The sequence below is a fragment of the Sparus aurata genome, chromosome 1 (genome assembly GCF_900880675.1).
Source record: "Sparus aurata chromosome 1, fSpaAur1.1, whole genome shotgun sequence".
Taxonomy (NCBI): Eukaryota; Metazoa; Chordata; class Actinopteri; order Spariformes; family Sparidae; genus Sparus; species Sparus aurata.
In genome coordinates, this window is record NC_044187.1 from 37219998 (window position 1) to 37239147 (window position 19150).

A 19150-nucleotide genomic window follows, 5' to 3' on the forward strand; every position below is an offset into this window, starting at 1 on the left:
CTTAGACAACTCTGTACAATCCTATTTATTAAGGCTAAGGGCTCTGACTTAAAGCCAAACCTGGACATAAGCTGATTATATGAACACAACGAAAAAGCAAAGGACAAATGTTGTTATCATGTGGTGTATCTCTAAATGACTAAAATAAAATATCACACAGGCCGAAATAGCAATATTATCACATAAAATAAATAGAAACACTCAAGGCGTTTTTTGTTTCCATTGAGAAGTCTGAACCACTTCAGCTGCTTTTTTTTTACCATAATCATATTGTTTGTTAGTAACTCTTCTCTATGTGTAGAATAACTAAAGATCCCGGCTAAGTTACCACTACTCATTGCTCCCAAGTCCCTTTACTTTGGTGATATGTGTGGTTTTCGGAGTTAAACAAACTATTCTGTCCTTTAAGGAATGAGGACATGTTGGATTTTCTGTCGATGGCCAGGGTACACCCTGAACGAGTCGCCAGCTCATTGCAGGACCCTTACTGATGGCAGTGGTCCCTACAGGGTGTCAACTGCACATCAGGAGCAATTCTGGGGTTCAGCATCTTGCTCAAGGATACTTCAGCATGTAGCTCATTCCCACCCCAGGGGAGCAGGGGATTTGAACCAGTGACCTTCCGATCACTGGTCCACCAGCTCTACCCACTGAGCTACAGCCGCCCCTGAAGAATTGGTATTTAATAAAATTAAAAAAAAATGGTTTGGGGCAGCACATTAACTATTTGGCAAATTGTGTGACATATGTGTGTTGCTGTGCAAGGAGTTTAGACATATATAAAGCTGTTAGCAATTATAAAAAAAAAAAAAATTGGAAAAGAAAAGGGATGGACAAAGAAAGATAGGAATGCTGAATCTGTAAAGATTGTTGAAAGAAACAGAGAGGGAAATGGGAAATATAGGACAGCAAGACAGAGAAAAAAACAAAATATAATTGAACAAAAAGATTTATAAAAGAGTTGGATAGGAAAAAGAAGAGAGAAAGAGAAAGAAATGGATGGAGCAGGCAAGGTGTGAAAAGAGAGCAGACATCCAGAGAGAAACAGAGATCAACAAAAGAGGAAGTTATTACGGCTCAGCAGGGGCCAGATGAAAGAGCTCTGATGACTGAGGCAGATGGAGCCCCTCTCCCAAATGAACAAGTCAGCCTGATGAGGAATGCAAAGTGAAATGGAATCTCCGAACAGACAGCCGTTGTACAAATCACACTGTGGCTAGACTTATTCATTCCTCTGAAGTACCTTGTCAAGCAAATTCTCAACAAGTCCTCAACAAAATGGGTTGTTCGTCAGTCTCTTCAACACGACACACATGACTGTTCCCAAAACAATCCCGCTGGTGTTTTATGATCCATCATCTCTATGGTTAAAACTAGAAAGGTACGTTCAGGGCAGGGTTAGGCTGAGGTAAGGGTTGAAGTCATGGTTTTGTAGGTCAGAGAAAATTGGCAATCATGGTTAAAGGAAATTACTTTTGATGGGTCATGGTGCATGAAGAACAGTCTCCAGGGTTTGTGATACAGTAACAGACAGTATGCACAACACAAGTTGTCTTCACTTTGTCAAAACAGACGTCCCACAAGCAACCCTGGGCTGGCATTATGTTTGTATGTATTTATGTGTGTATGTATGTATGTATGTATGTATGTATGTAAGTATGTATATATATATATATATTAACATGTGGTATTGTGACAATTTCAACAATTTTATCATTCTGATTTTATTCTACTGATACTAACCAATCAATTTTTTTTAATCAGGTTTCTACATTCTGAATTGTTTGGATCAATATTTCTAGTGTGTTCATTTAGAAAAGAAAAATATGAAAGAGGTCCGACAGATAATACATATATTTTTAGTATTGACACTTTCAACACCATTATCAATTATTGTGTTTTATTGACTGACTTAGCATTTAAGATTAGGTTGTACAGATTTGAAGTAGATAAAGTATTTGAATAGACTCCAATAAGTGTCATCACCAAGAAATACAATCTCGTCTCTGGAGAACCATTTCTATTTCAGAGTCCAAAAGATAGAAACCTTTGGCCAAACAGTCATTGATGTTGTTTTTCTGTCTTCAAATTTTAGCATGCAATGTATATTGTGTATTAATATTATCAAAGAGGCAGTACTTCAGTGCAGTTTGATAAGACTGGTTGCTCATGGCAGCATCACATGCTCCTCTAGGTCTGACATCCAAACTTGCTGCCAAGTGTTATGCATTTAAGTAAATAAGTGGTAGTTTAGGCTTGAAGGACTCAAATAGAAGGGACATTTTTTATTGAATTGAAATAAAAAACATTTTGTCATCAGCTTTTATATTCATTATTAATTAATCTGAATCTATTTTTCTGTAACTAAATTATACAATAAACATATTTTTACAATAAATTATACAATAAACATATTAGTTTGGCTACACAGACTTTTACTGTGGGCAACTTGTTCTTCACACAGCAGTCATAGTCTGACCTACTTAACAAAATTATGTTTATTTATTATGGGTTGAGTGTTTTTGATGACTGCCTTCGTGCAAGATCTTAGTCTTTATGCAGTATGATACAAAATATCAACTGTGATGTCATTTAGTTTTTATTTAGATTGGATCGGAATTTTGGTACAGTACCATGATAAATTTTAATTTTTAGCTTTTATATGTGATTATATCTACACCTCCATTAGTCTGTGCACATGTACCAAACACAAGCTGACAGAACATTAAAAGAAAGCAGAAATCTAATAATGATTTTGAAAGAGATATCTGTTTACTAATATTTGATTACTTTTAATTCACTGAACTTTGTGCAGGAACATTTGATGCACAGATCCACTCACAGAGTCACCAACAGAATAGTTTGTAGGATAAGCAGTGAAGCTCAGGAGTGCAGGGACAAAAACAAGTGTCAGCCCTATAGGAAACTCAAAGGAATCTTTCAAACAGATTAATGATTTGTGTTTCTTATTTCAAGATACATAAAAATTACATAAAAAAAATGATTGCTGATTCAGTTGTGTCTGAACCACTTAAGTGAAATTGAAAACCCCAATATGACACTTTAGCTTTCAATGACAAGACTCCCATTTAAATTGGAGGTTACTAGGCCTCACTGTTATAAGTGATAAAGCCTGGACTTCTGAAGTCTATTTTTTTATATATACATATTATTACCTAAAAGTCTTTCAGTTCAGCCTCAGACAGAAAATCCTGTTTAACTCATAAAAGTAGCAGACATAGAACATCTGAATACCTGGACTTTGATCAATGAAGTTAATGGTTCAGAAGAAAAGGAACCTGAAGTGCTAAAAGGCCGAAAGAAAACAGGAACACTCACCAACTCCAAAACTTTCAGTCGTTGTTAAGCGCCTGCATGTGTTTTCATGTTTTTCTGGTGATGACAAACTGACCCAGCATCTAATTTAATAACCCTGTTCCATCAGCTAAAATAAATGACAAACTCAAAATTACCTCAATTTTTCAGCCAATAAACATCACTGTTTTCTCGACAGACACCAACAACAAATATTTGACCAAATGTCTGGCCAGTGGGCTTGAAACGCTACATAAGCTTTAACGCCATTACTTATTCAGGAAGTTTATTGGTGTGTTAATAATTGATCACCTAATTAAGGGGGAAGTTGGGGAGATATGGGGCTGAATGCCTCTTTACCAGTGGGCTTTTGGTAAGTGCATGGTTTGGTGGAGCACGACAGAGAGGCGCCAATGAGAGTAACTTCTGACCAGCACGTAAAATTCCTTTTCGTATAAATTGACCTGAGCATGGGGCACACTATAGAGGAAAAGATGCACAACAGTACCATTTAACAGTTCTGTGCACTTACGATTTGGGGAAATTCTGTACGTGTAAGTGTTCATCTCAAGTTAATGAAGACTGCTTTTGTCATGTGGAGAGCCACCTGTGCTGCCACTGACTATGTTCTCTTACACAGATGTGACTGTTTTGAAATGTCATTTTTTTTTATGCCTTCTGCCTCTTTAAGTTTTACTGTTGTCAGGGAAGGAAAACATTGCAACAGCAATCACACCTCACTAAAACTCTTAATGGAAAGTCTTTTGTAAAAATAATTTTACAAAAATTGTTGACTATGTATACACATGAGTGTGATGAATCAAGTTGTTTGGCTACAGTAAAACCCTGATTAACTTCAAATAATAATATTAAAAAATATCTGAGCCAAAACACATCTTAATATGTGTCATGATAAGTCATGATGTGTGACATTTTCAGCACAATGTAAGTGTGATAAGATAAGATAAGATGGCCTCACCATCTATTTAGTCTAATGAACTACCATACATGACTACTTTTAAAGAATAAGGCTGGCAATCCTCCAATTTTCTTTTTGGCCACCAATCCCAGGAAAACATTCAAATGAACAATGACTAACAATATTTTATTCCTCTGTGCCATTTCTTCTGTATTCCCTTTTACTCAATCCCACATAGCAAAGTCATGCAGCCAGAAATCATTACAGCCAAATCTGTAAAAATTCACTATTGAAAATACTGTTTGAGGAACATGTTCTAAAAATTACAGTGACCAGATTTTTTTCAATCGAACTATGTATTGTATACTTGTAACATTTTTTATTTAAATTTTCATTTCTGTCTTTATGACCCTGTTTATATATATTTATAGGGTATGGAGGTAAAACAATAACATTGTTGGTTTTGTTCTTTTTGCATGATTTATGAAAGTAAATAGAGAATAACACCAGCCTGATTTTTTAAAATTCAAAATAATTTGTTGTTTACAGTTACTTACGAAGGTATGTTTCAACAATTATCGGAGATGTATTTCTATCATTTAGTAGACAGAAGATTACAGAATAGACCTTTAATATGTACACAACTAGTAGACATCAAAGATGAAGTTTGGAGAAGTACATTTCCACCACTTTCAAGAGAAGGCTAAGTACACAATGTTTAAGAAATATAGTCATCATATACTGTTTCTGACAGATCAGGTTTCTGTCATAATCTGTTAATTCTTATTCTATATTTATTTGCATTTTGAATACGGTGATGAAGCTATTTCAAAGTTTAATTGGTTTTAAAACAGTGATGGTTCCATAAAGCACCATTTCCCTAACACACTCTGCAAGGCATGTTTTTTTTAGAGTGACGATTTCACTATAAGAGCCAATGGATTCTCCTTGAGAGGCCTTTTAAGAAAGCAGTCTAATGCCAACCATTCATCATCTTGTTGGAGAAGACATGCCAAGCCAGCAGATAAAAGTGGCATTCATCATTCCATTTATCGTACATGGACATAAATATCAGCCATTTGGGCCACACTTTTACCCTGCACGGCTTACAGTAGAAGCAATTCTAGAATGAGAGGCTCCAGTCAGACTGAGATCGGTGTTTTGCATCGCTCTTTACCCTGGGGTGTCTTAAATATTTTCCTTTTTTCTTTTTTGGGGGTGTTTGTTTACAGATTTGTGATAATATACACCCTAACCCTTGGCTGAAGTTCATCTCTGGACTCAGAGTACCGAGGAAATATAGTATCATTAAACCACACTTGTTTCCCTTCTTTTTTGCCTGCAGACAAACACCAGTTATTGTAAAAACCCACACTGTACAAAGAGCATGAAAACAAATATGACTGGCCTGACATGAATGTTGTGAGCTGTCATACATTTGTCATTAAGTCAAAGAAATTATGGCCCAATGTTTGTAAAAGCATTGGCTGTTATTGGAGCCATTATGTTGTATATTTGCAGCCTTTGACTCCCTCTGTCCTGATGTATCCACTGAGCTTGAATAGAAGTGGGCCATCTCCCAGCCAGAGGCAGCTGAATGCAGTATTTAAAAAGCATCACTGTAGAATAAAGTACTGTAATGGGCATGCTGGGATCACTGTAGTTAAGTTCCACACTGCTGGCATATGATCCCAGTCACCCTGATAGGTAAACTTTTGTTAACATGAAAGGATGCCAGATAGAAATAGAAAATTCAGGGCCTTTAATCCTTGCTCATTATATGTGTGGCCCATATGTTGATTATAAAACCTTAGCATTTATTAAATGAATTGAACATTCTGCAGTAAACAACGGGGAAAAATCCCACTGTGCATCGACAATACAAAGATGAGAAGAGCACTCAGTAGAGTGCAAACCTTTGCCAAGGCCACTAGAAAAAAAACTCAACTGATTTCCCAACAACATGGATGGAGGATGGGTCTTGGCCCAGGATAGATTGCATTAACTTTTGGTGCTCTTCTGTGTGAAGGGACAAATCCAGGAATTTCTTCTCACTTTCTTTAACATAGAGAGATATGAGTTTTATTTTAAATTATTTTATTATATTTTATGTCGTTCACTTTTTGTCTTATTTCTCAGGGTATAACGTGGATAAAAGAACAAATCAAAAGAAACAAAACCAAAAACTGCCGTATTCCAGGTGGGTGGTATCGATGAATGAGGGGGGCTAAGCGGAACTATGCTCTCTACTGAGTGCCACTCTAGTTTTTTTTTTATTTATTCATTCATATAGAAGGCCTATACTTTGCTGGCTTATTGGGAAAGTTATATATTAGTACAGCCCTTACCAATTAGGCGTTACGATACACTATTCAGTTAGGGATATTTGAATGTTTCACTTGATGGTTTATTCTGTGACATCTGAATTTCTATTTTGTGTTTTGTGAATATTTTTGGTCCCCAATATTAATTTGACACATTTCATCTGACTTTGATTGCTTATGCATGTACATGCATATATGCACCCATATCCAAATTTCCATCACCTATTTTGGGTAGTGCACACTGATTGCTTGAGTTGAACCAACAAAATTATTGAATCTATGAATACAATTTATTTTATTTTTTTTAAAGTTCGGACCAGTGTATCACAGTAGAAAAAGAATGGTCTACAATCATCATCCAAATAGACCAAAAAGTGAGACATTCTAAAATGAATCAATCAATAGAAACTGAATAGGTTAATTATCCAACATGTTTGATTAATCAATTTGATTGGAAAACAGAATGAGCAACCGAGTGGCATGATGAGAAATATGAGCTTTTCACTGTAAGCGGCAACAGATTAATCAATACTCATTGTATAGGTTAAAATGTCGCCCTAATTGCCCAGCAGTGGCTGATAGATGATGGTAAGAAACATGGCAGCCAGATGAAAACATGAGAGGGAAGTGTCAGAAATGAATGAAGAAAGAACTGGCCTGAGGAGACGTAATAGAAGCATTTCTTATGAATGTGATGCATAGATTATGGAGCACTGGAAGTAACATGGATGTTTTGTTTTTTTTTATCTGGTGAGTGCGGCTTACTATCTCGCACACGGCAGTTACTATCTCACAAAACGTACTATCTCGTGTGCATCTTACTGTATCTCACGTGCGTGACTTAGTATCTCGCACGTGCGCGATATCACTTCATGCACATTTTGACATAAATAAACAGTGCAGTCGGTTAAATGAAGGCTTATTATCATGGATCAAAACCATCTTAGAATATTAATTGATTAATTAATTAATAAAAGTTAATAAAGTGTCTTATTGTTATTGTATAACGGTAAGAGGTACATGTAATAGGTATTTTGATGATCCACGATGAGTGTCCAGGTGTTTTAAGAGCTATCATAATAGCTGTTTTAATGGCTATTCTGCTAGCCATGATGATGGAGGAGTTGTCAAGGTAATAGTAGTGTGGTTATAACTAATTTATAAAAAATAACATCGCAGTAGTGACAACTGGCAATCAGGACAAACTATTAACAATGGATGCAGGTGTATATAGAATCATATTCATGTGAAAGTTGTGACAGAAAACCTAAATTTACTAAAATACCTTCAATTTTCCACAACATTCTCACAAAGACCACATTCTCTCGGCTTTCACAGTAACACTAAACACGTTTGTTGTGTTCTGTTATTGTATACAATAGATATATTATTGCTCTTTATACCTCATGGGGGCGCTGTTGTATTAGACTGGTCATAGTTAACACACTGCACGTAGAGAGGTCAGAGTGCAACAAGATGGTGACTATGTACGATACGACGCTGCTACTGGGAACAATGTTACAGTATAAGTTGTTGAAGTAAACAGCACTTGTTCATGATTCCAGCGTCCCATCATTGTTGAGTTAACACCACAACGTTCACTTCATTCAATCATTTGAGCCAGAGTGCCACTTTATCTTACTTATTAACTTGTGAGTGCGAGTTATTATCTCGCACACACGACAATCTTGCGAGTGCGCACAAATTAGTAAGTCGCACTAGCAAGAAAGTAAGTCGCACTGGCAAGATCGTAAGTCGCGAGAGTGACTTACTATCTCGCGTGAGCGAGATACAGTAAGTAGGAACTGCTGCGTGCGAGATAGTAAGTCGCACTCGCGAGATTTAAAAAAAACCCCATCCATGTCACCTCCAGGGCTCCATACTACACACACTGTCACCAAAATAAATTTGTGTGTAGGATAACCAGCACAGCTTAGTAGTGCAATAGCAACATGAACAATTAGCTGTATTGGAAACTCAAAGAAATTTATTTTACAGATTCTCTCATAGCATGATCAAAGTGCATTGTCCATTAACACCTGAAAAGCACCAAAAGTACTATTGGGCTTTCCGAAAAGATCATGGTTTCGCAAAAAAAAAAAAAAAAAAAAAAAAGGAATCTGCTTTCTGAAAACAGCCCCTATTACCTGATTGCTTCTCAGGATTCAAACTATGGTCACTTGGATAAAGGTCCTGTAATGGGGACCTGACCACATCCTACTACCATGGACTTTCTGGCTTTTTTTACTACATTCCTCCTTTGCTCTCAGTCCCCTCTGGAACTGCACCTTCATACACACATGTACTTTTCACACTCACACGCTGTCCCCTAGTAGACCAGTGGGTCTATAACACTCTTTGCTGTGAGACTGGATTGAGTTGTTATTATTATACCATGACAACAGAGGCCCACTAACTTAACGTAGTAATTGTTTTAACCCAAACCATGACTTTTTCTAACCTTGACAAAGACTTTTTTTTTGTGTCTGAATGGTACGAAACATTAACTATAGTGTTTACTCAAAATAAAAGAAATGCATGTTTTTTTTTACAGTTTTTTTTACAGTTCTGATATAGCACAGACCAATTATTGCTATAAATGAGGGCACCGTATCAGCCATTTTTTCTGTCTTCTTTAATTTAACAAACAACTTATTTTGTTGTAATTGTACTTTGTTTAACTTGTCCTTACGGCTGGATTATATGCTGATCCTTCACCTCAACTTCAATAACCTTGATTTCAACTTTAATACATAGAAGGCACACTGATTGTGAACTGTGTGTTGATATTTATCTAATATGACCGTGGACCAGCCAGCTCCGGGCCAGTAATGATACCAATGTCTAACTTTTTAACAAACATACATTTTTCCATTTGGATTGTGTACATATTGGATTTTTGTCAAGACATTTCTCTCTTATGTTGGATTTACTATCATTGCCATTCATAGAAGCTAAAAAACAGATTCAAAGAAAAATCCGAAAACAGAAATCAGTGCATGTGTCCGTTGGTGGTTTTGATTTGCTTTATGCAAATAAAAAGCAGACAAAACAAGATGTCTTATATGAACTGCAAAACCATTTACAAATGGCACCATAAAATTCTCAGTAGCAACACATTTTCTGAAGGACTCAGATAAAACAGTGCATGCGGATGGATTGTTAGATGGACTGATTGATAGATGGCTGTGAACTTATGATTCCAAATGAACGCCTGGCTTACTGAGTGAAAGGTCAGGGAGAAATGAGAGATGATAATGATTTTTTAATGATGGTTCTGAAAGGCACCCCATTTGCTTTTCATGTGAAGTGCTTTGAGGGAGGGAAAGAGTTATGTAGAGAGAGAAAGGAAGCTCAAGAAGACATGAGTCTGACGAGAACAATTGGCCCACCCCACATTCAGCAGAACAACATGACCTTACAAGGCCTTACCCCCCTGCTCTGTTCATATATTAACTACAATATTGTATGATGTAATGAAATGAAAAAAATGGTTATACAACTGTTGATGGAAAAGCTTTTACTTTACTTACATGTTAGTTATAAAGTTTGAGTTAAAAGCACAGCAGTGTGCTTCGATGTAACTGTTTAAAAAGCTCACTGTTCAAAGGGCTGTCTCAGTGAGAGAGACTGTTTCTCAGCTGGTTTTCTGTTCAGCAGTAACAGAGGCAAGAAGATATAAAGAACATGGTATTTACAGAAGGCAAGAAAGGAAGCAATCTAAATTAGAAGAAGAGAATTACAGAAAAGTGTTGAGTCTGTAAATAAAAGATAAGCAGAGACGGTAAAGAGAGGTTCAGGATAACATTGTTAATTTAATGTATTCACATCAGATGTCACTAATAGCATTAGACATGTTCTCCTACAAAAAGAGTGTAATTACTCATAGAAGCGTATATGTTGATGTTCAATTGACTGTGAATAGATGAATGTGGAATTTTATTTTATGGAAGTCGCGCAGCAGAAAAAGATACGTCAGATCAGATGAGATAAACCATATTCTGCCTGCATCTGAGCTAATGACTGAACTGAATAGGAATGGAAGGAGAAGAAAAAGAAGATGTCTGAATTTCCTGTCACATACAGTTAAAATCAGTGCGACTCAGTGAGACTCATTCTCTGCATTTATATCAGCCCTGGTCGAGGAAACCTGGAGCACCCAGAGAAAACCCACACAAACACAGGGAGAACAGGTAAACTCCTCAGAGAAAGGAGCTAGACCTAAGTATCATACCCAGGACCACTGAAAATGAAAACCAAAAACTAAATGCACTTCTTGCTGCATGAGCTTTAGAGAGAGAATAGGCAAAGAAAAGGTCCTTTATTTCCTGTGGTCCATTAGAATAATGATATTTGACCAACCCAAAGTTGGTTCATTCTACTTGCACCGCGATTTGCTTGATTACTGCACAATGAATTGGAATGATCAAATAATTGTACCTTCTAAGAAATATACTAGTCAAATACTCATGTTTTCAGGACATTGCAGAAACTGTACTAACACAAAGTTTTTGATAACACTTAACAAAAATACAAAAAACTAAAGTAATTAATTAATCAAAACCTGGGTCATCTGTTGCAGATGGAGTGGCATTGTCACCCTACAAAAAAATGAATTATTGAAAGGAGAATGCACAGCACATGAAAAATATTACATATTATTATATTACATTATCAAGCAGAGTGAGCAAGTTAAAGAAATCTTTCATGAAAAAAATTGCCATAGCCTTCCAAATTCTTGAAGGATGCAACAAAAGGACAATGGCACACTAACCAGAACTAACAAGTACATGATGCCAACACTGAGGACTTGTCATTCGTGGCATTGTTCCAGACCGCAGCAATGACACCATGCCCATCACTGAATTGATGGTCAGACTAAGTGTTGACTGGAAGGCAACTCTGTTTCCTCAAACTACTTCCTTCACTCAGAGTCCATGTTGTTTGGGACTTTGCAATTATTTAGTACTTAAGACAGTCACAGAACAGAAGATCAGGATTCACATATAGGGCTCTATCTTAACGATCTGAAACGCAAGTATCAAACGCAAAACGCAAGTAGCTTTGTGGGCGGATCTCAGGCGCTGTCGCTATTATGCCGGCGGGATAAATGACTCTTGCACCCAACGCAAATCTAAAATGGGTTGGTCTGAAGTAGCTACATTAGTCATAGGTGTGGTTTGGGCGTAACGTGAAATAAACCAATCAGAGCGTCATCTCACATTCCCTTTTAAAGCAGGCGCGCTTGTTCCATGGCGGATTGCTATTATAATGGTGAATTTGCCAGGCGCACGCCAGGAGCGGTTCATAGCCGAAGAGACCGACGTTCTCGTCAGGGCCGTAAAAGACCGAGAAGTGGCATTGTATGGGGATGGGAGAAATCCATCCAAATTAGCTTTGGTTAAACGGGCGTGGGAGGAAATTGTCACAATTGTTGGTACGGCTGGCATCCCCAGGACATCGCACCTGGCCACAGGAGCAGTGCGCACAGGCTGAGCAGTGTGCAACGGCCAGCTGATGAGGGAGCAGCGCAAACACCAAGGTGCAGAGGATCCAGACCCACTACACACCGTGGCAGCATTGTCAGACCGGACCGCACTGTCCGGGATGCAGCAAGGTATTAATGCCCGTCTTGACAGGGTGGCGATGTTGCTGCGGCCTCTCAGGCGCATCGCCTCAAGTCTCCAAACGCACCACCTGCTCCTGTTGTGCCCCCTCCTCCTCCTCCTCCCCCAACTCCATCTCCGTCCACCCGCTCCATCGCGCATTGCCACTCCCGGACCCTCAGGGCTACGGCGGGCGCGTCATATCAGAGGGAAAAATAATTAGTTCTTCTGTTTAAATATTTTCAACGTTTTTTGTATGGTTTGCAAAAATGGGAACTGCTTCCTTGTAGATGAGAGAAGCATGTGTATGCACGTTGAGCACACACTACATTATGGCCAAGCATGCGCCCTTAAAATAGCATCTGAATAAGCGCTACTTAGACTAGGTTTTTTCTGTTCTGTTGCAGAATTGTTTTCTGAAACAGCAAAATAGCACCAGTGAACGTTTGCGCCGGAACACACCTCCTCTTTTCGCTGAACCGCCCCAGGAGCGCAAGTTCATTCCCTAATTTAAGGACGTGCGTCTGTGGACGGAAAATTCCAATGTGCGTCGAATGCAAAATAGGAATTATACAAGGGCCAGTGTACAAAGTCAATTGCGCTTAGTGCAAGATAGAGCCCATACTGTTAAAGCAGTCACATGTATGTGTGGTTTCTTCAAGCGTAAAACAGCTTGATGCCACAAAGTTGACCAAATACTATAACTAAAGTAATTGAATTATTTTATGAAAGATTAGCTCCCATGTCATTTAACTGGTATCTTATTTTCAGATATTTGGCCATCAAACCAATCAGTAATAATCATACTGTTCTCAAGTACGCGAGTGAAGTAAGTGCTGAGATCTGTGAATGCAATGGTCAGATGTGAGAGACAGATATGAGAGAAAGAAGCTCCTTGCTAAGTGCCAGTTCTATCTGGAAGGGAACAAAGGTGAACTTTAAAATTATTACCCAAATGTCCATTGGAAAAACTCAATATTTGATCCGTCATACTTACCCTAGTTGCACACTAACATTTGTCCTTTCTGTGCCAAGGATTTTTGCTGATATTTTGGTGCACTCATTTCTGATTTTGCTGCAAAAAAGTTTTGAGATGATATGGCTAAACTGTCTACATCTGACTGTCTGACTGCCTGACTGTCTGGACGCAGAACACAGAACACAGAACACAGTTGCTGCCAACCATCACAGTGACTGTTAGTTCATGCATATATGTGTTTCCATACCTCTCCTATTTTGTCCTTCTGAGAATTCCAGTGGCGTTGCCGGTTTCTGGGCGTCCTCTGGCTCTATTAAATCACAGTGAGGAGCAGTACTCCAATGCTGATCAGAGAAATCTGTAAGCACAAATTAAGAACAGACCCCAGCTTAATATATTTACCAAATTCCGCCAAACAGTAACTGTTTGCTTGCTCAAAAATCTTGTGTAATATATGAGTGCAACAAAAAACTAAAGACAAAATGAGGCCCTCACAGTTGGGAATTAACCTGACAAAATGACATAATGCAACCAAGATAGAAAGAGGACAGTTTCACTCCAATTATTTGTAAGGTTACAAGTCCAGATACTGTCCTTGGCTAGGCCCCATTGCACCTAGCCAAGTCTGTTCCATCAACTGTTGATTCAGAGAATAAATACCACCCACACATTTGTTACCTAGAGAAAGACATGGGTCCCTAGCTAATGCCCGGTGTGAAGCAGCACAACGTTAGTCTCAATGCTAGTTTCTGACCGATGCAGTTGTCATTTTCAAGCCCAGCGCACATTGTGCAAATGTACATGCACCCACAGGCTTGTAGGTTTTAAAAATATGGTGTGGTCAGGTGGCTGCTTTGCTCCAAACTATTTTACTGTATGAACCTGCCGTATGTGTGTCTCTTGAATGTGTAGAACAACGAACAATAATAATGAACATTAGAGTCTGACCAATCATGTCAGTGTGTCAGGAGATTAATATAATCAATCAAGTTAACAGCTTTGCCTCTCGTGTTAACGTGCACAGTGGCTCTCTTAATGGAGGGCTACACTTGTTTCTGCTGCCAACTGATCACTATAGGTTATGTAATTAATAGTATCCACCCGATCAGTGCATCGCTATCACACCCACACGGACACACAGCAGCACTCCTCCTCCTTAGTTAAATATTGATGAACTTGCTCATATGTAGCCAAATGAGGTTATTGATGGTATAATTTCTACTAAATGTTGCCTTGCGAATCTAAATACACCTTTGTACTTTACACACAGATTCTGTGTTGTCTAACTAGCAAAAGGGACATAACCTAATTGCACTAGCACTAGATACAAAACAAATTATGCAAATAACATTTTGAAAATATAGAACATTTCAGGCAGTTTCTCTCATTGTTTGTTTAAACATAAAACTTTTCACAGCCATTTTCTTTCACTTTGTGGTCGGCACAAAAAAAGTTTCTGTCCTTGTTCAGGCAAAGATGCACCTTACACTTCTCAGGGTAGACATGTGAGAAGTGACTGCTGGTGCAGTGCTTGCAAAATAGTGTGTGCTTGAATTGTGGTAGGCATGTAGATTAGATGTAGATTACATTACATACATTACAAAAATGTGACATGACCAATCAGGGATAAAGAACCTTATATACCTGCAGTATCCAATTTGATACACACATGGTTTAATTGTCCCAGAGGAAAATTTTACTGCTCTAAGCTTGCTCCTTTATGGCTATGGAGCCGTAAAGGAGCTCAATGAGAGTTCTCATTTCAGTCTCATTGTAGTCTTTTTTGGTCTCAAACATTTCTCATTTGTTTCTCCTAAAATTCCTTAGGAGCAATAGGTGAGACTTGAGACTTTACCGCTTAAACCTTGCTCCTTTCCAGCACTGGGGAGACATTCTGAAACTTCATTGAGAGCTTGATGAGATCTCCTTTGAAACATACAGGGAGCCCAAGTTGAGATTTTCTGCACCTGTTTCTCAGGAGAAATCAGCCACAGCCTCACTTTGGTCTCACATAGATCTCATAGTTTTCCAGGAGAAATGAATGAGACACTACTGAGATCTCTTTTCCAATTTTCATTTCCTCTGGGGTAATATAAAGAATGAATCCTGAAGTAATTATGCATTGATTCAATACAGAAGATATTTACTTGAAAAAACGAGTAACAATATACATATTATTTTTACTGTAACTTCTTGAAAATGAGGAAAGATTTGCCTGCCAAAAGTGTGTGAATGACTTAATGACAGCGGCCATCTTGAAAAAGCACCAAAAAAAGCCCTTCCACTGCCTGCAATGGAATGATTATCCACTAGTGTGCAGAATACATGTATCAGGTGATATACAACACATTTTTAAGGAAAGTATTGATTATGTTGATAAGAGAGAGGTCACAGAAACTTAGGTATCAAATATGATACAAATGGTGATATTTAAGACCTCTGAGGGTGTTGTGTGCTGTCTGGCACCAGGGCGTTTTATAGTGGATCCTCTGGGTCCTGTATGTGGGGGGAGGGGCCTCCATGGATCAGACCTGCTCCAGCATGTCTTACAGATGCTCTATCAGATTGGGATCTGGGGAATTTGGAGGCCTAAACTAAATTTTGTGAATGCTTCGATTATGTAGATTATTCTAAGATGGTTTAAGCCTTTGCTGTGCACAGTTGATGCACCTACTGTAGGTACAAAGGGGTCAGTTTAGTGTGCTGTACACAGTTGTGGTCGAAAGTTTAAATCAACTTGTAAACAACATCATCATGCAGTCTTCAGTTTCTATGATTTCTACAGCTCTCATTTCCATGATGGAATAAGTGGAACACATACCACAAAGTGTGTAGCATGACGAGGACTCCAAACTTATTTGTGCATCCCAGTGGTGTCCATTGTGACAAAGAAATTGTCTTGATCTTTGACCTTGATCCTTGCTATTAATGCTTCTGTGCATAGACATCCTGTATACTGTACATATACCTGATTTTTTTTAACTTTGTTAAGAAATTGCAAATTATTTTGAGTATGAGACTCTATCTTATCGGTTTTAAATGTGATTTTTAAAGTTGTCAGTGTTGTCACCTATTGTACAAAATAGTTGCCTATTTGTCCCATTTGCAAAAACACTCTCAAAACCATGGTTCAGTGGTCTAAGTATGTAATTGAAGGTGACACAAATCTTGGCGACTGGTACATCAACAACTTTTAACAGCTCCTTAATTTGTGGCAGCTAATGGTGGACACATACATAAATTTAAGAGATCACTTGTCTGGGGCATTATAGTACATTAGCACACAAGGCTTTTATTTTAAAAGAGGAATATGAAATGCAAAGAGAGACTGAGAGACAGAGAGAGAGAGAGAGCTGTCACTCCAACCAGGAGACCAACAATAGCAGTGAGGCAGAAACGCTCCAGATGTCACCTCTGTGTGCGTGTGTGAGCATGTGTCTGTGTGTACATCTGAGATGTAAGATGAATGCTTGCTCATGCACTTGCATGTGCATGTCTAGAAAGGTCTCCCTCTGTGTGTGTGTGTGTGTGTGTGTGTGTGTGTGTATGTGTGTTTTGAGAGAACATGGAGGAGGCTGAGATCTTGTTTGGCTGGCTCTGCCCTCAAATACTCTTTTGGGATCCTCTATATCACCACACACACACTGTATAAATACACACGCACACACACACAAGCATATACAAAGACACACATGCATGTACACACGCAGAGACTCTGTCAAAGTGATTCACTTCACTCTTCTGGGTCACTGGTAGGTCTCACACATCATGCACTCATCAAACTGTGAGTGTGAATGTGTGTGTGTGTTCGTGTGTGAGTGTGTGTGTGTGTGTTATAGAAAGAGAGTGAGAGAGAGATATATATAGAGAGAGAGCGGTGTAAGAGAGCAAAATAATGGAGGTGTGAGTACTGTCAGTACTTTACAAGTATTTACATAAACACATACAGTATAATCCTTTTTTTTACCAATTTGCATACAGGTGGTGACAGGCTCCTCAACCAAAGTGACATGTCATCTTATCTATAAAGCAAGGAATCTCTGTCTGTCTTGATGTTATTTCCATATGTTGAGAAGCATTCCCCCCACTTAACTTCACACTTGGCAGGTTTTAGGTTGAAGTAAACGGCAGTATGCTAGTTTCAAGGGCTAGTATGTTTACTGTTGCTTGGCAGCACCATCAGCTGCTTAGGTATGACGCTCTCATTGGTTGATGTGTTCCAGCTCAAGTCTCAAGCTTAATTTCCACTGGATACGTGTCCGCTGTGTTACGTCTCCACCACGCCATGGGACCTGAGATGTTTCACTGTAGTCTCTGTGTTAACTTCCAGCAGGTCCGCTGTGCTGCGTATCTGCTCCGTCCCAGCTCTGGCAGTCCGGAGCCCTCCGGAGCATATACGCAGGACTTCTATATCTGGTGCCAGAGCAGTGTTGCCAGATATCGCGAGAGAAACAAGCAAGCGGGACTATGAAAACAAGCCCAAAACAAGCGACTTCTCCGTTCGTGGTAAAAAAAAAAAAAAAAAGAGAGAGATTATTACACTTTGCACACACAAAAATATCACCCTGAATCCAGAAATATCATTGTATTTATTATTGTTTTTATATGTTATGATAATATTTTGTTTTAGTTCCAGGACTTCAAAACAATATGACATACAATACAAGGGAAGAGGAACACTTTAACAACAAGCCCAAAAACCTGCAACCTGCGATTAATAATGTTTATAAGCGACTTTACAGAAAAACAAGCCCAAAGTTGCTTATAATAAGCGGACTTGGCAACTGTGTGCCGGAGCACAAAGCAGCCAAGAAGTCAAGCACTGCAATAACAATATAACATCTGCTTGCTTTTCAAAATAAAACACCAAAAACACAAATCTCAAAAAAGAGACACACACCAGCTCTTCTACTAATCCTTTGGTTGGGAACACTTTGTGTTGTTGTTTTTATAACACAGACCTATAACTGCGGTTGACAGTGATTATGTGATTATCATGGGAACTCCTCGGCCTTGCGACGCCAGCTGTCTATCTATCTTACTGCGCCGGTGGGGGTTGCCAGACGGCGGAGCAAAACCGGATTGGAGCCGTAACGCAGCGGACACACATGCAGTGGAAATTTGGGGTAAGACTAGCCCCTTTTAGATAGAAAAGGTGGCACATTTGCAGCAAGTTGAAGCCTGCAATGTACCACCTTGTCTATCTAAAAGGGAGGAGTAATATTCCTTCTTTTCCAAAAAGCCGCCACTTGGCCGCCACTGGGGCAGGCATAAACATGTGACGTGACGTGAAGCACGAAGTTGGACGTGAACAGTGAAGAAGGTCGAATTTGTCTTCAAAATAAGAGCTTTAATTTCACCATATTAGCTGTTAGTAGCTTGGCGCTACAACAATGAGCAGACAACGAAGACAGCTACAGAAGTGATGGACTGACTGCTGTGATCAGCTCTTTCCTGGTTTTAAAACTCCCCGGCTGTGGGTCGAACAACAGTGCAGGTCACCGACACCTCGCAATTGCCGGCACATCGATGGCTCAGATTTACATAGCAATGGAGGTGGAAAAAAGTGTACCCTCTGAAGCGTCAAATTGGCAGACCAAAAAATTTACCGCCTTCTTCTGTCCCAATTTACCGCCTTCTGTCTAAATCTGCCGACCTAGCCGCAAAAGGACAGCCAAATTGGTGGCTTGCTGCCCAGTATAAAAACAGCTACTGTCAGCAGAATTCACTGAGGTATTAAAATAATTGGATGATTATCTTCTTATTACATTGTTGATTTGTGTTGTGGTTTAGCAGCAGTATATACTAATATCTCTCCCAAATCTGACACATATTTCCTATCACATTTTTTGTGAGCTAACAAGTGTTGGAAAGTTGGAGCTACAAGAAAATTGAGAATATAAAAATGAATTAAAACAATAAAAATAATAACAAATTTCCCTCAACTACTGCTATAAAGCCAAAAGATGAGACACAAGATGCACGCTGTCAGTCTGTTTTCCTCAGA

At 38.8% G+C, this 19150-nt stretch overlaps 1 protein-coding gene across 1 annotated transcript in view; it reads right to left on the reverse strand.

Annotated features, from left to right (window-relative positions):
• Nucleotides 1-19150, reverse strand: part of LOC115588090 (teneurin-3) — a 742469-nt gene that overhangs the window by 533969 nt on the left and 189350 nt on the right. The window contains exon 3 of the mRNA XM_030428416.1: nt 13391-13501. The gene's annotated coding sequence lies outside the window, so the exon portion shown is untranslated. The remainder of the gene's footprint in view (nt 1-13390; nt 13502-19150) is intronic.